The sequence below is a fragment of the Callospermophilus lateralis genome, chromosome 5, assembly GCF_048772815.1.
Source record: "Callospermophilus lateralis isolate mCalLat2 chromosome 5, mCalLat2.hap1, whole genome shotgun sequence".
Taxonomy (NCBI): Eukaryota; Metazoa; Chordata; class Mammalia; order Rodentia; family Sciuridae; genus Callospermophilus; species Callospermophilus lateralis.
In genome coordinates, this window is record NC_135309.1 from 33,440,608 (window position 1) to 33,463,237 (window position 22,630).

The 22,630-nt window shown below is 43.0% G+C and overlaps 1 protein-coding gene across 1 annotated transcript in view; it reads right to left on the reverse strand.

Moving 5' to 3' along the window:
• Slc36a1 (solute carrier family 36 member 1) overlaps nucleotides 1–1,066 on the reverse strand; it is a 42,401-nt gene extending 41,335 nt beyond the window's left edge. The window contains exon 1 of the mRNA XM_076856418.2: nucleotides 953–1,066. The gene's annotated coding sequence lies outside the window, so the exon portion shown is untranslated. The remainder of the gene's footprint in view (nucleotides 1–952) is intronic.
• Between the last annotated feature and the right edge of the window lie 21,564 nt (nucleotides 1,067–22,630).

Consider the following 22,630-nt stretch of genomic DNA (forward strand, 5'->3'; position numbering starts at 1 on the left):
CAAACATCCATTCAGATAGCGTCTTCCCCAAATCTGACAAGTTACAGAAAAATAAAGCACAAGTCATTCTATTCTTCAAATTAATCCCAGGAATCTCCTCTGCCTCACCTGAGCCACGTATTCTCCCAGGAGGCATACTCCGATTCTTATTGTGATATGACTTACATGAAATTTGCAGGACGGTTGGAAACCAAGCCTACACAGTGATGAGTTTGCAGAAAAACCGTGAACAAACGGAACCACGCCCAGAGCCAATCCAACCCTAGCGATGGAGAATGCAGAGCTAGACAAGCAGAGGACTAAAGGAGAAAGAAAGTGGAAAGGGTGTCTTTTCACACACCGTTTCCCGCAGGAGGCGGTGTAGTCCAAGTCCACAGCTGCTGGAGCTCAGGGACACTTGGAGTCTAGTGGCCGGTCTGGGACTAACTCACTGGGTGACCTTAAGCAAGCCCCTACTCCTTCCTGGGGCTCGGTTTTCCTACTGTCCGAGGAGGGGGATGCACTAGATGATTTCCCTGGGTCTTGCAGTTCTGGTACTGTGTGACCCAAAGCCCCATTATCAGCAAGTCCGGGACACAGCGAGGGAGACTCGCCCCAGATAGCACACCGCTTTGGGAAGCGTGGACAAAGCCAGCAGCCCGAAACCCGAGATGGTCGTCTGAGTAACCTTTCCCATCTCCGGACTTCGGTTCCACCTGTCATATAGGGCGGAGACCCCAGCCCCGCGAGGTCCAGGGAGAGAGCACGAGGAACAAGGGGTGGCCACTCCGCCTCATGCGGGAGGGCTACCCGCATCACACCGCCGCGGGGTCCAGGAGCCTCGGACCCACAGCCCGGGCGGTTCCAGCCCCTGACCTAGAGCATCTGCTAAGCCGGACCGCAGGAAGGCAAGATGGGCCGTGCGGAAAGCAGTGACAGCAGCCAGCAAGAGCAGGTCAGCGCAGGCACTCACCGCTTGGAATCCGGCTCCGGCCCCAGCTCCAGCTCCAGCTCGGGCTCCAGCTTCGGCACAGTCCACCCTTCTTTGCCTCAGCATGGAGCCCTAGCCATCCTTTTCGGCAGCCCCGGCAGCTGCTTCCGGGCCCTGTCACGTGATGTAGGTGCCAGATCCCCGGGCTCAGGTCACGTGACACCGGGCGAGGCCCCCGTTCGGTGCTCCAGAGTCTGCTCAGCAGCACCACCTGACGACCTATTTCTGCAACTGCAAGAAGGACCGCCTTCCTTGAGCTTGGAGGGGTGGGACTAGGAGTGGACCTAAGAGGGACCTTGATCTAGAGGGGAGCGGAAGAACACTGTTGTGGACTTGTGCAATAGTTCCAATTTTAGACTTTCTATCTTGTCGGTAACACATCTCAATGAGCATGTATTGCTTTTATAGTAAGGAATACACATCTTTAAAAAAAAAACCTTCTCATCCTGTTACAAGAAACAAACCCTCATCTGTGATTGCTACTGAAATGAGACTGTGGGGTAGGCCAACACTATCTTTCAATATATTTTAAAATGTTTAATTTAAAAATCGGTTGGCCTGGCGCGATGGCACACAGCTCTAGGGGCTGAGGCAAGAGGATCATGAGTTCCAAGCCAGCCTCAGCAATTTAGCAAGGTGCCAAGCAACTTAGTGAGAGCCTTTCTCTAAATAAATTCCCACATTAGAACTGGGAATGTGGCTCGGTCGTCAAGTGCCCCTGAATTCAATCCCTCTTATGTATGTATGTATGTATGTATGTATGAATAAATAAATAAAATGCAACATTTCAGTATGCTTAAGATATATGGATTATATAGGCTTCTCCTCTTTCCTCTTTGCACATTTTTCCTTTAAAATTTTTGTCACAATAGGCTGTAGTTGTGGTTCAGTGGTAGAGCGCTTGCCTAGTATGTATGAGACACTGGGTTGGATCCTCAGCACCACATAAAAATAAAGAAATAGAATAAAGGTATTGGTCCATCTACAACTAAAAAACCTTTTTTTTAAACTATGTCACCAACAGTTTTTAATTCACAAGACACAAAATTATTATTTCATTATAAAGTGAACAATTCATCAAGAAGTCATTACAATTATATATTATACACATACATAATACATGTATAACAATTATATGTGTGTGTCTATATATATATATATATAGAGAGAGAGAGAGAGAGAGAGAGACCCCCACACACACATATGTAATTGTACCTAATATGGCAGCACCTAAATACATACAGCAAACATCCATGGACACAAAGGGATAAATTATCTGCAATATAATTATCGTAGAGGACTCCGATACCCAAATTTTATCAATGAATAGAACCATCAAACAGAAAATTAATAAGAAAATACTGGACTAGTGCTTCAGACCAAGTGAAAAGAACAGTGATACAACTTTTTGTATAAAACTGAGGGGATATATTTTATTGTTTGTATAGACATAAACTCTGGAAAAATACACAAGAAAAAAATGCAGAATCGGTTATCTGGTCTCACCCAATGCTACTTCTCACCTGTATCTCCTTCATTTCATCAACAAGATGACTATCTGGAGACTTTAATAACTACTCTTAGAGGCCTTGATGCATGTGAAAAACAATCTCCTGCTATAGCTATACTGTTGGAAGCTGCCTTACGGTACACCTGCTGTGGTAAAGAGTCATCTCAGAGTTGGGCTCCAGATCAACAGAATCAGCATCACCTAGGCATTTTAGAAATACAAATTCCAGAGCCACATTCCATACCTACCACATCAGAACCCCCAGGAGTGCAGCTTGCAATCTGCAATAACCAGGAGATTCTGATTGCTCTGGATTCTGATAGCCCCTGCTCTAAGGGCTCCTGCTTCAGCCATGGACCCACAGGCTATGTATTAGTCCAGTACCTGAGGGTGTGTGGTAGAGGGTAACTAGAAGGCCTTTCTCCATTACTTCCTGGCTGGGTGGCCTGGACAAGCCTTTTGATTTCTTTTCAGTTTCCTCTCCTGGAAAGTGAGGGTGAAAACCCTACTTGATCCTGCTTCCCTCTCTGATTTGTTGACAAATTTAACATTTGGCACCTAAATGTTAAATGCATATCCCCAAGGATATGCTAGAGAGATATACAGATGATTAACCCTTTTGTCCCTGACAGTGAGGGATTTAGTCTCTGTTCTCACCACCCCACCCATCCAACCCTCAAGGGTAGTGGGTCCTCAGATGTCATATGAACCCTGCTCAGTGCCCCTTCTCCCTCTTTGCCTCTCTTTTAAAGACCCCTTGGGTCCTTACCCCATCTTCCAGTACATTCTGTGACTGATGGCACCCCTGTTCCATCCCACCCTGCCGGGAGCACTGCCCTCTAAAGCTGCTTCCTGCTCTGAAGTTCTAAGGTTTTGTGTCTCACAAGGTTCTAGGACCACACCAAGTCTTCTTGGTTATTAACTGATCTGTCATGCCAGCCCCTATGAGCTACTATGTAGCAGATATGGTTGGTGGCCCTTCCTGCACTCCCTTTACCAAAGCAGGGTCCTCCCAGACTGGAGGCCACGAATGAATATTGCCTGCTGTATTGTAAACTGTGCTGCTCTGCTAGTGACATAAAGCAGCCACTTTGGGACACACAGAAAGACCCATACCCTTTTGTCAGTATCTGGAGAGCAAATGCTATTGTTCATACTCATGGAATTTCTGTGGGTGGTTTGGGTAATTATTTGCTATAGTGTAAACATTCATCATTGTTATAATTTAAAAGAGTTGATAAGCTATAGAGACATAATTTAAGAAATCATTAAGTGGTCCACATGATGAAAAGTGAATTTGAAAAAAAATCTTAGTGGAAATAAGAAAAGATTAAATTGCTATGTTATAGAGAAGACGAGACACCACCAGGAAATTACATACTAGTGACGTAGGAGAGGGTATCTTGTAAAGCAAATGAGCAAAGGAAGACTGAAAAGCAGCTCTGCAAGCAAGAAGCCACCAAGGCAACCAACATCAAAACAGCTGGAGCCGGTTCAGCATGGCTGAGTGGTGCCTCTGCCTCCAAAACATTATTTTGACTCTTATGGTGACTTTTTTTGATGATTTTAAATGAGGTAAGATGATAAAAATATTTTACCAATAGTATATTTGTGGCAAACAAGATATAAAGAAAAAAAAATGTTACAAAGGCCATAGACATAGGTACTCTTGAGATCCCAGGAGAAAATGTTGCAGGCTACTTAAGATTCCGTCCATCCAGTGGTTAAATGGGACTTCTCTACCACTAATGCCAATGCACTGATGTCTGAGAGAGGGCAGAAGAATGGCAGATACCCCGGGGACACAGACCTGGAGGGATAATGTAAAGATGATGCCAAAGAGAACACTCATTTGACAACCCGCAGGCAGGGTCACAAGGACAACAGCATCAAGGTACAAATGTGACAGCCAGGTTCAAGCCTCTCCTTGGAACCATGTACCGCTCACCCATGATAAAGATCAGAATTTAAACACATCTTATTGTGTTAACATAAAGATGATTTCTCCAGTGATGCGTGATAGCCAATGGGGTGCCAGGATGGGTCAGGAGGTCACTGATATGGATACCCTGGCCCCTTGGGGTAGCCAAGAGAATCCTAAGGTGGCTGGGGCCCCTGAGACTCTTATTGCTTGTCATGAGTGCCTTAAGTGGCCTTTTTTCCCAAGGATCTTAAAACTGTTATCATTTTCTACACATTATGATGTGGAAAAGGTTGGGAAACAGGGGATAGGTAGTGTACTTGTACAATTTTTTATTCAATTGGAGACGCTTTTGAGAATGAAAGGGGTCGTATTATGATTTTTACAGAACCACAAGAATATAATGGAAGTGTCCCAGGTAAACTGGGTTGTAAGGTGTAGAAAGAAGACTAATGGCCCCCAAAGATGTTCACTAATCCCCTGATGGCCTAATCCCAGAACCTTTGACTACTCTATCTCCAGTGGGAAAAGGGACTTAGCAGATGTGATTCAATTAAGGAACCTGAGGTGAGGAGGTCATCCTGGATTGCATGGGTGAGCTTATTATGTTCACAGGTTTTTTATATAAGCGGGGCAGGAAGTTCAGAAAGGAGAGAAGATGCTATCCCATGGCTTTAAACACAGAGGAAGGAGCCATGAGTCAAAAGAAAGCAGGATGCCTCTGGAGGCCAGGGGAGCAAGGAAACAGATTCTCCCCTGGAGCCTCCGGAAAGAGCGAGGCCTGGCCAACACCTTGATTCTAGGACCTCTGACCTCCAGAACTGTAAGGAAATAAATTCATGTTGTTTTATTCCACTACATTTGGGGTCATTTGTTATAATGGGAACAGGAAACTAACACAAATACTAATAATCTCTATGAAATTTGGCCTTATGTTTATATAATTTTTAAAGTTACAGAAGCAATCAACAAAGCACTAAAGCAATGAAATATTTATATTGAGAGGTGGAGTAGGTGTACGTTTTCATCTTGCGTAATGTTGATAAATTAATAAGGCGTAACTATAAGGTTATTGTGCAGAGAGATGAAGAACTGAATAGCTAAAATGAACCACTGGTTAAAAAAAAAAAAAAGATGAATAGCCCCAGAAAGAGGAATTTTGGGTAGAGAAGTGCTTCTTATTATAAATCCTTTAGTTAAAGCCAATTCCTACTTTAACCATGGGCATGCATGTTTAAGTGGGAACATGAATTTTAAAGTCAGATGGTGTTGGGAGACACTCCCAAGAGCTCATGAGCTCAGGGTCTCTCAAGTTCTAGCCCCACTAATCCTCAAGCCTGATTCCAGCTTCTGCCCTCCCAGGACCCTCCCCTCACCTCTGACTCAGCCAACAGCTTCTTTAATCTCAGTCTTGGCCCAAGCCAACTGAGAGGTCCTCCTGAGAGAAGGCAGAGGAAGGCACCCGTGGAGGAAGAATATGCTCAGGATGGGGGCCAGGCAGTTTAAGAGATCAGGGCCAAGCCCCAAGCCCCAGGTATAGGGAGGGCAGGCTGGCATTTACCTCACAATGGTAACAAAGGCCTGTGTGCTCAGGGGAGAGCAGGCCTCCGGCTGCCAGTGCGAAATCACTGACAGGAGCCAAAAGGACAAGGCTGAGTCCAGCTCTGCCACCCACCAGCAAGAGCCTTCCTGACTGGGCTTCAGCCCCTCACTGATGAGATGAGCAGAATTCATCTCTCAACCTCCAACCCTGTCGGTCTTCCTTTTCCAACTTCAGCAGCATTCCTCCTGCCTAAGAGGGTAGGCTGGGCCCCAGGTCAGCCCCAGAATCACTCCGTATCACACTCGAGAGCTTCTCGTTCATTTTACGTAAGTGAAACAGCCTCAGAGAGACCCAGACATTTACTCATGGCCCTGCTTGGTAGTGAATCTATGGAGAATCTATGGGTCCATCTATGACCCCTCCCTGAAACTGTAGGGTTCCTTGGTCACAATTTGTCAGATGGTTGGGGGAGAGGCTGGGACCCCTCACTTAGTCGTAGAAGTCCTTGGTTTCAATTTGCCGCATGAAAGTACAGAGTGGTAGACATGGTGGGGAGGCCCTCAACCCTGTTCCAACCTCTCTCCAAACCTGTCTTTCATATTATAGAAGCTGGAAAGAGTAGAATATGTCCTGTGCTATCTCATGCATACAACGTTCATGAACAGGCAAAACTAAGGCGATAGGAATCTAAGTGGTGGATGTTGGCTGTGTGTGTTGGGAGGTATTTGACTGGAAAGAAGCATTAAGGGCATGTTCTGGGTGGCTCACACAAGTGTACTCATTAGTCAAACTGTAATGCAACTGTCCATGTGTAAAATATGCACCCAAAGTAAAGATTTTCAAATGCCTATCTTAGAAGGAGACTGTTAAGATTGATATATTGCCTCACACAGAGCGGGTGCTCAATAAACAATAACGAGGGCCATGGCAATAATTTTTTTTATTAACGTGTCATATTACATTTCTGTGAGTAGATTTCTGGTAAATATTTTTCTATCCTTTTCACTTTCAACCTTTCTGCATTCTTATGTTTTAGATGTCTTTTATAGACATTATTTTGGTGATATTTTAAAAATTATTTTATTTATACATATTACAATTACATACATGGTTGCAGTCATATCTACCTTCTTATTTTGTTCAATATATTCTACCTATTACATTAATTTTTTCTCTCCTTTTTTTGGCCTTCTTTTGGACCAGTTGAATTTTTCCCCCTTATTCTATTTTGCTTTAACCTCATACTTAAGAGAGAATAAAGTTAAACACTTTATTCTCTCTTAAGTATGCTTAAATTAATAAAGTGGTAATGAAAAGTTAAGCAGTATCTTTCCCTAACTCCAGAAAAGATGAGTACTTTCACTACACACTCAATTATACACTACTGGTGTCATATTTTAGGTCTCCTTTCCTTAGGAAATATATTTTTTTATTAGCCTCGAGATTGCCCACGTATTTATCCCTTCTCATTCTTCACTTTCTATTGCATCTCAGTCCTTCTATCTGAATCTGTGCCTTAAAACTTACTTTAATAAGGTTCTTTTCAATTTTATTTGAAAGTATTTTTATTTTGTAGTTTTTTTCTTGAAATATATTTTATCTTTTCTCAGCACACTGAGATTATCATTTCCAATCATTATGTCGCCATTTCCGTGGTTGCTGTTAAGAAAGCAGTTAATAGCCTAAATGCAACTTTTTATTTTACTGTTGATATGTTCTTTGTACAACAAGTCTTTCTTTTTTGGACTGGGTATTGAACTCAAGAGTGCTTAACCAATGAGACACATCCCCAGCCCTTTCTTTATATTTCAGAGACAGAGTCTTGCTAAGTTGATTAGGGCCTCATTAAGTTGCTGAGGCTGGCTTTGAACTTGCAAACCTCCTGCCTACAACTCCTCAGCTTCTGGGATTACCAAGGATCTGGTCCTAATCATTCTTTACAATACCTTGCACACTGTACATATTTTCAAGCTCATTTTTATGGTTGCTAAACATTTAAAATAAAATACTTTGTAGTCTGTATCATAATTCCTATTTTTCAATTTTATTTTATGTTCTATTTGCTTATTTATTTTTTATGGTGCTGGGGAATTGAACCCAGGGCCTCATTCACAACCCCTTTTCTATTTAAATTTTCCCTTGCTTTGCTGTTCCTTGGAACTTGTGTGAATTCTTGGAGGTCTGAGATGAAATGTGTGTTCCTCTTGAAATAATATGTATTTGCCTATGCCAACAGTTGGTGACTACCAATCTAAGAATGTGAATTAAATTCTGCACTTTCCAGGTGTTTGGGACTACCCAAATAGATGAATTTTGGCTGCAGAGCTGAGTGATGATTAGATTCTCAGTCTACATTGCAGACACAATTTACTCCATCTGGTGAGGTTCAAGGCAGTACTTTCCTTTAAAGGCCCTGGATAGAGTCTGGGCAGGCATGAAGGGTCAGGAGAGGACAGATCTAGTTTTATTCCTAATTCACTGTGTGAAGAGGTTCCAACCCATCTGGGAAGGTGGGGAGCTATCTTGTTGGAATCACCTGCTGTCTCACCATACTTGTGTCCCATAAGGTCAGTGTCACAGATTTCCACAAATAAGTCAGAATTGGAGAACTGGGTACCAAGTTGTGCTACACATTTTTCCTTTTTCACTGTGTAGTTTTAACAAAATTTAATTTAATCAAACAGGTGGTTTCATATTTCTTATTTTTAAATACAGAGAATTTGGCCAAACTAAGCCCATAGGACCTGCTTATAATTCTGATTCAAGTTCAAAGAGTCATATTTGGTGAATGGATTGACTTTTTCAAGAGGATAGAACTCTAGTCACCTCTTCAAGTTCCTGCATCCTAATACCTCCTAATCCCTCATGGGAATTGCAGCATGGGTCTGGGAGGGGACACACCATATTCAGACCATAGAGTCACCCCACAGCAAACACCAGCTAGAGCTAAGAAGCTGATCCTCAGTTTGTCACAATTGCCTCTGTTCCCTATTATACACTCATTTCAAAGACAGAAAAGAATTATTTCCTATTGATCACTGGGCTTGCAATGTTATTTTCTTTATAGTGAAAGGAAAGGAAAATATCTCAATTGCCTACAGCTCTAGAAAATAGGCCAACGCTCCGATCTACATATTATGGGGTCGGGCTCCAAATTCCTTAATAGGACGCCCATAGCCCAAGAGTTGATAACAAGAATAAACAAATGGGACTTACTTAAACTAAAAAGTTTTTTCTCAGCAAGAGAAACAACAAGAGAGGTAAATAGGGAGCCTACATCCTGGGAACAAATTTTTACTCCTCACACTTCAGATAGAGCCCTAATATCCAGAATATACAAAGAACTCAAAAAATTAAACAATAAGATAACAAATAACCCAATCAACAAATGGGCCAAGGACCTGAACAGACACTTCTCAGAGGAGGACATACAATCAATCAACAAGTACATGAAAAAATGCTCACCATCTCTAGCAGTCAGAGAAATGCAAATCAAAACCACCCTAAGATCCCATCTCACTCCAGTAAGATTGGAAGCCATTATGAAGTCAAACAACTATAAGTGCTGGTGAAGATGTGGGGAAAAGGGTACACTTGTACATTGCTGGTGGGACTGCAAATTGGTGCGGCCAATTTGGAAAGCAGTATGGAGATTCCTGGGAAATCTGGGAATGGAACCACCATTTGACCCAGCTATCGCCCTTCTCGGACTATTCCCTGAGGACCTTAAAAGAGCGACTACAGGGATACTGCCACATCAATGATCATAGCAGCACAATTCACAATAGCTAGACTATGGAACCAACCTAGATGCCCTTCAATAGATGAATGGATTAAAAAAATGTGGCATTTATACACAATGGAGTATTACGAAGCACTAAAAAATGACAAAATCATGGAATTTCCAGGGAAATGGATGGCATTAGAGCAGATTATGCTAAGTGAAGCTAGCCAATCCTTGAAAAACAAATGCCAAATGTCTTCTTTGATATAAGGAGAGCAACTAAGAACAGAGCAGGGAGGAAGAGCATGAGGAAAAGATTAACATTAAACAGAGACGAGTGGTGGGAGGGAAAGGGAGAGAGAAGGGAAATTGTATGGAAATGGAAGGAAACCCTCAATGTTACACAAAATTACATATAAGAGGTTGTGAGGGAAAAGTGGGGGGAACAAGGGAGAGAATTGAACAACAGCAGATGACGTAGAGAAGGAAGATGGCCGGGGAGGGGAGAGGGGATAGGAAAGGTAGCAGAATACAACAGTCACTAATATGGCATTATGTAAAAATGTGAATGTGTAACCGATGTGATTCTGCAATTTGTATTTGGGGTAAAAATGGGAGTTCATAACCCACTTGAATCAAATGTATGAAAGATGATATGTCATGAGCTTTGTAATGTTTTGAATAACCAATAAAAAAAAAAAAGAAAGAAAATAGGCCAACAAAATCTCAGAGCAAGACAGCTGCATCTTTCAAGAAAAGTTTTAAATTTACTCATAATTCTGAATATATATTAAAGGTGCTTTAGGTCCTGGGAATAGAACAGTGAAGATGTAAAAACGAGACAAGCAGGTTTTTTTATGGAAGTGAAAATTATTTCTACCTATTTAAAAGACACATAAATTATGTCTGAGTTTTTTAAAAAATACAACTTAAGAAGGCACTTATGCAACAGACATAAAAACGAATGACCACATAAAAAAGATGAGTGGTTGTATTGGTTATCCATTGTTGTGTAATAAGTTACCACAAAAGTAATGGCTTAACAACTCACATTTTACTGTCTCACAGTTCTGGAGCCTGGCATGGTTTACACGGGTTCTCTACTCAGGGTCTTTCAAGGCTAAAATCAGGATGTTGACTGAGCTGTTATCTGGAGGCACAACTGATAAAGAGTCCCCCAAGCTTGCTCAACTGTTGGTTGAATTCATTTCCGGTTGTAGAACTGAGGACTTGTTGCTGTCAGCTTGAGGCCATCCTCAGCTTTTTGCCACGTGGGCCTCACAACATGACCTCTTATTTCTATAAAATCCAGCTAAGTTTTAAAGGCCCTACACAGAGTCTGCTACTGAGATGAAATTTTATATAACATGGTGTAGTCACAAAAGTGAAATCATATCACCTTTGGCATCTTCAATTGGTTAAAAGCAAATCAGAGGCTTCATCCACACTCCAGAGGGTATATATACCCAAGAATGTGGATACTACCAGGCATGGTGGTGCACACCTGTAATCCCAGCAGCTCAGGAGGCCGAAACAGGAGGATTGCAAGTTCAAAACCAGCCTCAGCAACTTAGTGAGGCTCTAAGCAACTTAGCAAACGTGTCTCAAAAGAAGAGGGATAAGGGTGGGAATGTGACCCAGTGGCTAAGAGCCCCTGGGTTCAATCCCTGGCATACACACACACACACACACACACACACACACGAAGACGAAGAAGAAAGGAAGAATGAACAAACATGGATACCACATCTGTGCACCATCGTGGTAAAAATCATAGGTGTAAGAAGTTTCTAAATTTCTACTCTTGGTGGGACAAGCAGCAAAAAGAGGACTAGGATTAGCCACTGCATTTGGCAGCAGGAGCTGTTGCTGATCTCTGCAAAAGCAGCTTCAATAAGACAAAGTCCACTGGAGTGGATTCAAGAGATTTGAATGGAAAGTGAGAAATTGGATAGAGTGAATGGAGACAACTTTTTAAATGAGTTTTTCTATAAAAGGGAGATGAGAGATTAAAGATACGGGTACATTCATATGTTCATGGAAATGATACAGCAGAAAGGGACATTTTGATGATGCATGAGAGTGGAAAGAATAAGTATAGAAGAGGTGGTTTCTTGAGCATGTGGATGAAAGGGTATGAAATCCAATGCTGGAGATAAAGGGACCTAAGGTCAAGGACAGCTCAGCTACTGTAACAAGAGGAAAAGGCCAAGTTCAAGCATTCAGACACAGGTCCATGGATAGATTTAGTGGCTGTTGTAAAAGAAAATTCTCTTCTTGTTGATTCTGCTTTCTCAATGAATTAAGAACAAGGTCATCAGCTGAGAATAAGAAGAGGCAAGCTCTGGAGTTTTGAACCAAGTAGAAAAATAGCCCTCCTGAAGGATGAAAGAGGGATATAAATGAGAGAAGTAGTAGATTTTGACCAACAGTGCTAATACCCACCTGCGATTCCTTTTCATAAATTTAAAATACAACCAGCTGACAAATCATGTTTTCTGCAACCATATTTAACTGTTTGAGCACAGGCACAAGGTACATGGAAAGGTGGTTTAATTACTTAGGTAGATTTGCAGGTGAAGACAATGCAAGGTGAGGATGAGAATGTGCGGCAGAAATGACTGCAGTGATTGACAGATAAGGGGGTAAAGAGAGGAGAGAGAAAGAAGGGACAGATAGATAGTAGCGTAGCCTCAATAGACCGAGGCCCTGATGAGCTCATAGGATTGTGGAGGGGTCAGACTATGGATTTGAGCTAGAACAATAGAGTTGGTAAAGTCTCCCAGAGAAAGAGATGCTTGAAATACAAATGTGGAAGGTGGTGCTGTTTTGGGTAACAAGGACTGGGGTGTAATGGCGGGACTGGGTATCTCAGATGGGGGTGGAGGAGAACCACCTAAGGTGGTCAAGAACATAAAAGGTTGGTGTACAGATGACTTGTTTGTGGTTGTTGAAGTCATCAAGAATGGCCACAGTAAAATAGAGAGGGAGCGGGGGCAGGAGAGAGAAGAAGTTAAAATACCAGTGGAAGAGGGGACCTGGCCCCGAGGCTTGCACACCTGCAGTACAGAGAGGAGATGCATGGTCTACTGGAACATGTTTCAAAGGAGCCAGCATTCTTTTAGAGAGGGAGGAATAGTGAATGATTTAAAAGCAATAATCAGAACAAGGGTCCTGACCCTGTGGAATGAGGAGATGTGGGAATGAACCTCTATTCGAAGCCTGCAGAGATAGCAGTGACCTCATGGGGAGCCACACTTTCGTGGGAGCAAGAAGGTGGGCGACATGGCAATGCAAGGGATATTTTCTCTTCTTCAAGGAAACCTTTGCTGATTTGCTATACAAGAGTAACTGCTTTCATCGCCATCTAAGCCTCTGCATTTTCCTTCGGAGCACTTACCATAGTTGAATTGTTCTTTTATTTTTTTTTTTACTAATTTATGGGCAATTATGATTCATTTTCATGATTTCCAGCTGAGCTCATTGAGGGCAGGGACTACACCACTTGAAACCACTGGGTTCCCAGCACCAAGCCAAGTACCTAACACATAGGTACCCAATTGGTAGAAGGGAAAAAAATTAAACTGTTAGAGCAGTGGTCTCGGTGTGGGTAAAGGAGAAGCCTCATTGTCCAGTCATTCATGCTTTTGGCCCTTTACTTTTCCTAAGAGACAGGGTCTATGTCACTTCAGGCAAGAGGGTGAATCTGTATTTAAGTTCCTGAATTTACCAAGGCTCGAGAGCTGAGTTTTGCAGCTTCTGTAGGCCAAAACCCTTCTTGCTCTGTCTCTGATAGAGCCATGGGGACTCCAAGCCCCTCACTCACCCAGCGCTTAGAGCTGAAAAAGGCAGTGTCCACCTGCCTGGGACTGGGGGCACCTCTACCAACTGTCAATCCCTGGATAGAAGGGCCCAAAGAATACCCTACCAGGCTCCAGGGAGGTCCAGCAACTCCTCCACCCCAGTCACTGCTTCCAGGAGGCCATTGGGATATAATAGTGTCCTTCCCTCCCCAACAGGAGTTTCTGGGCCTGAGAGCTCGAACCCGGAAACTTTTATGTTTATTTCTCTTCCTTCTTTCCAGTAACCCAAAGAGATAAATTTGACTTTTTTCCAATCCTGACAAGCAAAGAGAAATGTAGATAAGTTGTATTAGTGGCAAAGATAATGTCCCTTGAACACCAGGCTTTGAATCCTAAGCATCACTCTTTACAGCTTCACTCATTCATTACACGTCACTGAACGCCTGGGAATGGTGGGTCTTTGGCAATGAATGCAACACACCATTTGTGTCCCTGAAGCTAAAGAATCTCACAGCCGAGGGAGGAAGGTATGTATACACATAACTGAAAATCCCAAGTGAAATCAGGGTTCCACCAGGATTCAGAAAAGGAAAGGGTTATTTCCGAATGGTGAAAACAGGGACTACAAAGTGGCAAGGTCCAAGTTAGTCCTTGAAGGCACGGCACTCCCAGTGATGTCATCCATGAAGCATTATCTGCTTCCATTGAAGAAGACAGATCACACTGTGGCCAGAATGATAATAAGGTCCTGAGATATCAGAGAGCATCAGGTGGCAAGAGGGGGACCTGCAAGAGACGGAGCTTTTATACTGACCTCTCCCTGAAGACTACACATTAAGTCATTCATCTACAAATGGATTAATCCATTCATGGAGAGTGGAGCCCTCAGGACCCAATCATCTCTGTGAGGTTCTACCTGGTGCTGTTTCTTTTTTTGGGGGTGGGGGTGGCAGTGCCAGGGGTTGAACTCAGGGGCACTCGACCAGTGAGCCACATCCCCAGCCCGATTTTGTATTTTATTTACAAACAAGGTCTCACTGAGTTGCTTAGTGCCTCAATGTTGCTGAGGCTGGCTTTGAACTCCCAATATCTCACAATCGGGACTAAATTTCAACACAGATCTAAGTAGGTTGGTTCAAACCATAGCAAACGTCCACTGCTTAGAGTTAAGAGATTAAATGGGGCCAAGGGTATAAGCATCGTGCAGGTAGCACAAAGACCTGGGACTTCTTCCTGGGGTCCTGTGTGGGGCAGGGTCGAGTCTGGTACTGGCATTCTAGGGATTTTGTTCCTGTGCCAGTGGGGTCACAACCTTGTCCATTTCTCAAGGTGCTTTCTCCTCAAGAGCTTGCAAGATACAGAGGAAGGCAATGCCTTGTACTGCTTGTCCCTAGAATGCCCACAAGTTAGGGTTAGGCCATCTGTCCTGGAACCCTGGATGCAGTCAGACTCACAGTACTGGTGCCACCAGAGCAAGAAAGAGGCATAGATCTGAGAGAGCCATTGTGATGCCCATCTGCTTGGTCAGCCAGGCCTGGAGGCATAGCCGAGGGAGCATGGGAGCTACTTCCCCAGGATGGCCTTACCTCCCTTGATAAAGGAATGCTGCTTTGGGGGCATACTGCTTTTTCTTCTATGGAACAATATCACACGGCCATGGACACTGACAGTAGGATGATCCTTGGGGGCCGTCTTGTCCTGTACACTCCTCCTCCTATCAGTTTGGGTTTAGGGAAGAAACCAGTATCTTGGACAGAAAAATGCACATGGCTAACATGCTTTGGGTGATGTCATGCTGCTGGTCCAAAGCCCACACTTTGCGTCGCAAAGCTCCCAAGCACTTCATGTGTGAAATGCTGGGTTTCCAAGCCCTCCACAGCGCTAGTGAACCAGAATGCCTCTGGAGTTCCAGAGAGCTCAGCCTAATATCTGCCACTGTTTCTTTTCAATAGCAAAAAAAAAAAAGGTAAGAAAAAAAAAAAGTGGATAAAAATTCCTCACATGTTCTCTACTTCCTGATTACCTTCCTCTCTAAGCAACAAGTTATTCCCAACCTCCTACCCCAAAGACTGGGTCATCCGCTCACCACTACCCTGATTACAAGAATCTCCCTATGTCCAACAGAACAGAGAAAATACAGAGGCTCCTGGGACCCACTTGCTCTAAATATTGTGGAGATCACGTGTGCCATGGCTGCTGTCTCTTTAGGAGCACAGCTCCCAGCTGTCAGGACTCACCAGGATTCTCAGATCTTACAGAATCAGAAATAGGACAGGACAGGAAGCCGCATGACTCAGTGTTTCCATGCCCCTGGTGGTGCATGTAATGAATTTAGGGGCAGGTGGGTAATGTTTATTTTCTTAATTAGAAACTTGTATCAATATGCTGTCTTGCATCCATGGCAACTTAGAATTGCATTATAATTAATGTTTCTTTTTCAAATCAATTTTAAAACACTGACACCATGAGAAAAATAGTGTAGGCCGAACACAGATACACGCTCAGTGAGGAAAGCTGCAGTCAGCCTGCCTGAGTTCATCCTCCAAGCTTCAGGAGGACCCCAAGCAGGAGCAAACCTGAGCCCCAATTTCCTTATCCTCGAAATGGTGAGAATTAGATAAAGTGGTGCATTTGAAGCACTTAGATAAAGTGGTGCATTTGAAGCACTTAGCACAGTGCCTGGCCCATCGCAAGGCCTGAGACCTGTGAGGTGCTTAAATATGTTGGATGAGGGAGGAAACTATGCTGTGATCACTGTTAGTCCCTCTGGGCTGCAGGCCCTCCATGGGTAAGATGAAGGCATCTGATCATGGGGTTTCTGTGGATCCTTCCTCGGCTTTTCTGAGCATTGAGGGTCATCCAGCAGTCTCCTCCTCTCAGTGATCCCAAGTGTCAGCTCCGAGAGTGGCAGAGGGCAAAAGGTCTCACTTCAATTCCTCTTCATATATTGGGATGGATGGGTAACAGGGATTGAACTCAGGGGCACTCGACCACTGAGCCACATCCCCAGCCCTATTTTGCATTTTATTTAGAGACAGGGTCTCACTGAGTTGCTTAGTGCCTCACTTTTGCTGAGGCTGGCTTTGAACTCGCCATCTTCCTGCCTCAGCCTCCTGAACCTCTGGGATTACAGGTATGTGGCCTGCGCTCAGCCTCCTCATCATATTTTACACATGGAGAAAGTAAGGTCCAGATGTTTGCAATGATAATATCAGCTTAGAACTCAGCCCTACTCACTTTCAGTTCTTCTCTGGGGGTTTCCTGCCACCTCTCTTTAAAAAAAAAAAAAAAAAGAAAAGAAAAGAAAAAAAGTTTGTCAAACAGTGAGGACAGTAGAAAGCTGAGCCTGTCAGGGATGGCTGTTGGTTGTTTCTGTTTGCTGTCTGTTTTCTCAAATCCAGTTTCATGGAAACCATTACCACTTTCCCCAGACCCCAGCTGACTGCTCAGGGTGGCAAATTAGATCTATCTTCTGTTCTTCAGGACCCCCGTCTTTGCCCCAAACATACTAAAATGAGAAGGAATGAGTGAATCCGCCCCCACCCAGGCAGAGTGAGGGGGCTGCTTAGGGCCCTGTAACCCAACAGATGTGGCTTGGCTAACTATTTTTTCCATCCTTTCAAGTTGTATGACCTTGGACAATCTATCTAAAAATCTCTGAGCCTTGGTTTCCTCATCTGTAAAATGGAGATTCTAATACTTTAAGGCAAGGATGCTATACAGACCCAATAAGGTAGGTTGCATGGTCAGCACAAGGCTGGATACAAAATAAGTTATTATCATTATTATTTTGCATCCCCAGCCCTCGCCAAGTGTATTGAAGAAAATTCCAATGTACTAGAGAAAGATATCTGATAGAAAACTGTAGAATGTTGAGCAAATCTTTGGGGTGGGCCTCAGTTTTTCCATCAGTAAAATGGGAGAGCCCAAAAGCTCATATGACAATCCCTGCTGAAATCTCAGTGTACATCAGCACTATGGTTTTCATATGAAAAATCAATTCTAAAAATTGGAATGCCCTTAACCTGCCTGTTTTGGTGCTACATTTTAATTCTAGCATGATAAAATTACTAAAAATTCAGCATCAAAAGGGAGTTTACATATGGTTTTCAAAATTTTTTATTCATTTAATCCTTTGCATAAAATTACAAAAATAACTCAGTCTTTAAAACAAATCAGAATTATTCTCACACACACATGGCTTAAAAACACACACATATGGATATATATATAATATACATACAACACATACATGCACATTCATTAAAAATAAATGTAAAGGGTATGTGGAAATGTATTAGTATAAGGTGAACATGTTCTAAGAATATACTATTTTTGCAACTTTTCTTGAGTCTGAGACATTTCAAAATAAAAAGCTAAATAAAGAGAAAGATTACAATTTTATCCCCAGATTGGAGTGGCACTGCCATTGGTGCACAGATAACTGAAGCAAGGGCTAGAGGTGGTAAGGCCAGTCTAAGCCCATAAGGATGTTGAATTCCAAAGCCAGGGCTTAAACTCTCACCCTCTGGCTGGCAGATAGTGCATTTGCTGTCTCTGATTCTCCTGCTGGTCTTCCTCTTTTTAAACAGTTTCCTTTTAGTTTTCCTTTGGCAGTAGTGTGTGGTTTGGAGCTGATACTCCAAAATTAGTTCTGGGGAACATGGAATCACAGATTACAGGCAGCTGAGACTGGAATTAAGGACGAAAATATAGAGATTTTTCTAGACAACTAACTCACGTCACAAATAAAGAAACTGGGATTTCTTCAGTCCTGGTGCCAAAACAATGTCTACTGCTTTTGTATCCTTCAGTCAGGAGCTGTGGCATATTCTGGCATATAACATACTCTCCTCTCCACCCACAAGCGAAAGGAATCCAAAATTACACTGCAGCCCACGCACCAGCATGAGCATTGAAGGTCACCTTCCACCTAAAATCAGAATGGCGCTCCCCCTGGTGGAAAGAGCGCAGAAGTACAACTCCTGCAAAGGCAGCCTTCCAATTACAATTTTCTGTATAACAATAATAAAGACAATTATCATTAACCATAGGCTAAAAGGTTGCTCAGAGGTAAAACCTTTCCTAAGTGTGCCAGAAGATTTTCAGGTGGGGATGATTAGGCTATTAGTAACCGATGTTATAATCCAATAGTTCCTTATGCTTACTGAATTTAAAGTTAGAATAATGTCTTGTAGGTTTTTTGGCGGGTATGGGAATAGGGAGGAGGGTCGTCTTTTTCTCTCTAGATTTTTGATATCTGAGACGTATGAATTTAGAGTAGCAAACATTGGGTAAATGGATTCGTTACTAAAGAGAAGACACTGAAATTTTGTCCCCCCCCCCCCTTTTTTTTGCAGGTTTTGATTTTGGAAAACAAGACATGGCCCTGGGCTCAGTTTCCACTCATCCTGCAGAGGTTGTATTCATATCATCACCCTATGCATAAGCCTGGGGGCCCTGGACTATCTCTAGTTTGAGGCCACCACCCAGGTGAGCATTATCCTCAGCCTCTGTAACAGCTGCTGAGTGAGCCTGGGCCTCAGAGCCTAAAGTTCTTCAGTCACTGGGCTCTAGGATGATATTCAGGTAAGGCTGGTTTATCCCTTATCCGAGGAGAGTAGCAAGGCCACCCATGAGGATCAAGTCCTCAGCATGGAGGGGTAGGCCAGGACCACACCAAGGAAGGAAGTGAATTAGATAAATCAAGAGGCCTAGATAATAATAATAATAATAATAATAATAATACCCAATGTGGCCATTATTTGTCTTGTATTCTGGGCAAGATATTTCTTCTCTCTATATCTCAGTTTCCCTGTCTATCAAAAAAAAAAAAAAGAGAGAGAGAGAGAGAGATTAGACTGAATTTTTTTTTTTTTTTTTTGGTACTGGGAATTGAGCCCAGGTGTACTCAACCACTGAACCCTATCCCCAGCCTTTCAATTTTTTTTTTTTTTAAATTTTGAGATGGGATCTCACTAAGTTGCTCAGGGACTCGCTCTAGTTGCTGAGTCTAGCTTTAAACTTGCCATCCTCCTGCCTCAGCCCCCAAAGCCTCTGGGATGACAGGTATGCGCCACTATGCCTGGCAGAATAAATGATTTTGAAATGTGTTCCCAATTTTGACTGATATATTGATCGGGTATCTTTCATGGACAAGTCACTCAACCAATTAAAACTGGCCTAAGTTTTAAAATAAAAAGAAAAGGGAGATATATGTAGCTTTGAGCATGGCTGTACCCTGCCATCATCAGGCCTCAGTCCTTCTCCATCTCTTATCTTCTCTGTTTTTATTTATGTAGGCTCTTCCAGTTCACATAGTGGTAGAGTGACTGCTAGCACCTCCTAATTCATGGGCCTTTCTCTCATTCGACCAAGTGTAGAGAAATTCCCTTTTCCAAAAAGTTTGTTAAAGCCCTTGGGATGAATGCTAAAATCCCCCAACTAGGGTCATGTGTTCGTTCCTCAATCTAACATATGAGATGAGGGGGTTCCCTGAGCCTGATATACTGAGGCGAGTTCCCCGTGGCTCCTGTTAGCTGAGGGAGCATGATCTCTGGGTGAGTTAATTCAGCCAATAACCATTTGAGCATGTGATAATTACAGTCAAATTTGGGAACCACAGAGCATCATTTAAGAGACATCCTGGCCTCTTCTCTAAGAACAGGTGTGTTAGTCCGATTAGTGTGGCTGTGAGCAAAATACATGACCAGAACAATTTAGAGAAGGAAAAGTTCATTTTGAGATTGTGTTGGCAGAGGTTCAGTCCATGGTCAGCGGTCTCCATTTCTCTGAGCCCGACAGGAGGCAGAGCAGCATGGTGGAAGGAGTGGCAGAGGAAAGAGGCTCAGCTCTTGGCAGCTAGCAATCAAGAGTGACAGGGGAAGGGGCCACAGAGAAGATAAGCCCCTCCAGGGCATGTCCCTAGTGACCCACCTCCTCTGGCCACACCCCACCTGACTACAGTTAGCACCCGGAAAGAAGAGTAGTTCTTTCAAACCTAGAAAATGGATTAATCCACAGATAAGGCTGTGGCCCTTATCATTGAGTTATTTGATTTCTGAACATTCCTGTATTAACACAGGAGCTTTCGGGGGGACACCTCATATTCAAATCAGATAACTGTTAGGAAGATGCTTTCTATTAATGTGATTGGCTGGTAACTCATTTCACCTGGCCCACAAGAAAGTCCATGTGGACTCACACTGCTCTACAAGGTGCTTAGGGTCCAAGAAATACTCCCGCTTCTTTCACATCATTCATGTCATTGACAGGGATGGTGTGGGTAACAGAGAGCTCCACTGAATGGAGGGGCGGTCTAGCTGATCCTTCATGAAATGTGTAAGAGTGTATGCGCATGATCTTTGACCTTGGGAATATTTCTTTTCCTTTTTTTTTTTTTTTTTTTTTTTTTTTTGAGACAGGGCCTAAGTTGTCTATGCTGGCCTCAAACTTGTGATTGTCAAGGCTCATTCCCCAGAGTGGCTGAGATTACAGGTATGCACCACCACACCTGGCTTGACCTTGGGAATCTTTCTTAACCTATCAAAAGCTCAGTATTAGAATAATATTGACTGAACAGGGTTGAAGTCCAATGACTGATATAAATCCAATCAAGGAACCTAGCACAATGCCCTAGAAATAGCTCACTAAATTTTGATGAATTATCTTGCCCTGAAAATGCAATTCCATACAAATCATCCTTCTTTCTTAAAAAAAAAAAAAAATCCAAATCGATATACCTTTTCTTGTGCATGAGACCCATAGTTGATTTTTTAGCTACTACTATAAATTAGTGACTAAAGACTATAAACCCATGTTCATGATATAATGGATAAGCAATAACAGATTTTAGAAAGATACAATGTACTTTCATTTCATTTTCTGAGTGATTCACACCCATCATTAGTAAGAAGAAAGAAGAATAGCAAGTAGTCACTGAGTGTTTCCCATGCACTGAGTGGTTTGCAGGCATGACCTCATTTCTTCCTTATCACTATCCATCTATCAGGTAAGGACAATAGCTGGTGCAGGAATCCTATTAGGATTTGGCTGCATTCCTAGGCTCACCGAAGGGCTGATGCACACCCAACCAACTCCTTCTGCACCTGAGAGGTTCTGTTAACATGGGTGAGCACTAGGGCTGGCCGAGGGAACCGGGAGGCATCACAGAAGGCTCTGAGACCCAACCATGATCGGGAATATGGCAGATAATAAGTGGAGGGAAAGGGCACTGCTGCCCGAGGGAAGAGTATGTGCAGAGGTGCTGTCGGTGAAGATGTATTACGTGCTCAGAAAATGGTTCTGATTGTCTGGTTTGTTACAACATTGAAAAAAATGGAGGTGGAAACAGAGGAAAGGACAATGTATATGCTCAAAATTGAGACCAGACAATTAGAGATCCGACAACCAGACAATTAGAGCTACAGGACCTGAAATATGATGGGCTTAGACCCCCAGGCTCCAGCTGGGAGCCCTTTCCTATAGGCGATGAGATGCCATTAAAGGCCTTTTAACCCTTTAGGGCCACACAATCACTAATATTTCTTCTGCCTTATCTCCACTAAAAGGCAGGATTATTATTATTTTTTTATTCTTGAGGAAAAGCTGGTCCTATGTGGTTAATATTTCACACACACAGACTTTCAGAGACCATCAGATGTAGCCCCTACCTTCCAGCAGGTACAGAGCATACTCCCACTTTACAGATGAGACCGATGAAATCCAGGGAAGCAAAGTGACCTACATATTTAAATGTAGAGGCTGTGTTCGGATTTTCCTGAAACTCAATCCAGTAATTTTTCCAACATGTACATCACACACTCTCTGACCTCATGCAAATTCACTTACAAGAATGAGAGAACTGTTTTTAAGTATAGGTAGTTTTACCCACTACCTCTTATTGAATAGATGTCCCTGGAGGAGTGGAGATGGAAACCACAAGACCATCTTTTTCCCGGTGGGTCTTGGTACCGTCATACCCCCCACAGAGTGACTCTTTGAGTGAGGCCCCATTGACTAGAGATGTATAGATTTTTTTCTACTCTAGTCTCTTAATGCTTGCTGTATGTGATTAGGCGGTCATTTAAAGGAGTTTTGATGATTTTTAAATTTCTGCCTCAGGCTATATCAGGAGAGCTCTTCCTACCATCTCTTGTG